The sequence below is a fragment of the Frankliniella occidentalis genome, unplaced genomic scaffold (assembly GCF_000697945.3).
Source record: "Frankliniella occidentalis isolate FOCC.00 unplaced genomic scaffold, Focc_3.1 Scaffold3, whole genome shotgun sequence".
Classification (NCBI taxonomy): domain Eukaryota; kingdom Metazoa; phylum Arthropoda; class Insecta; order Thysanoptera; family Thripidae; genus Frankliniella; species Frankliniella occidentalis.
The window spans coordinates 1,710,364-1,710,775 of NW_026267133.1; positions in this window are offsets into that span (position 1 = coordinate 1,710,364).

Below are 412 nucleotides of genomic sequence, written 5' to 3' on the forward strand. Positions count from 1 at the left end.
GTTAGCTCGCGGTAGGTACCCGCATACACTCACACATGACTAAAGTTATCAAAAGCCCTGTCGGCAGCGATACGGCACTAGTATATATAGGCGAGTATAGGAACCATTTGACATTCAGAATGAAGAACTCTATTCTTACTATCCCACAAGAGCATTTGAAATCCCTCCGGGACAATAATCGCATGACACCTGCAAGTAGATATGAGCAGCAAATGTCCGATATACTAGCCGATTGGAATCCAGGCATTTCTGCAGACACTGCAGACGAGCAGGAGGATAGCACTGATGGTAAAGAGATGGACGACGAGGATAGCACCGAAGGCGATGAGGTGGATGACGAGCAGGAGGATAGCACTGATGGCAAAGAGATGGACGACGAGGATAGCACTGAAGGCGAGGGTGAGAGCGATGA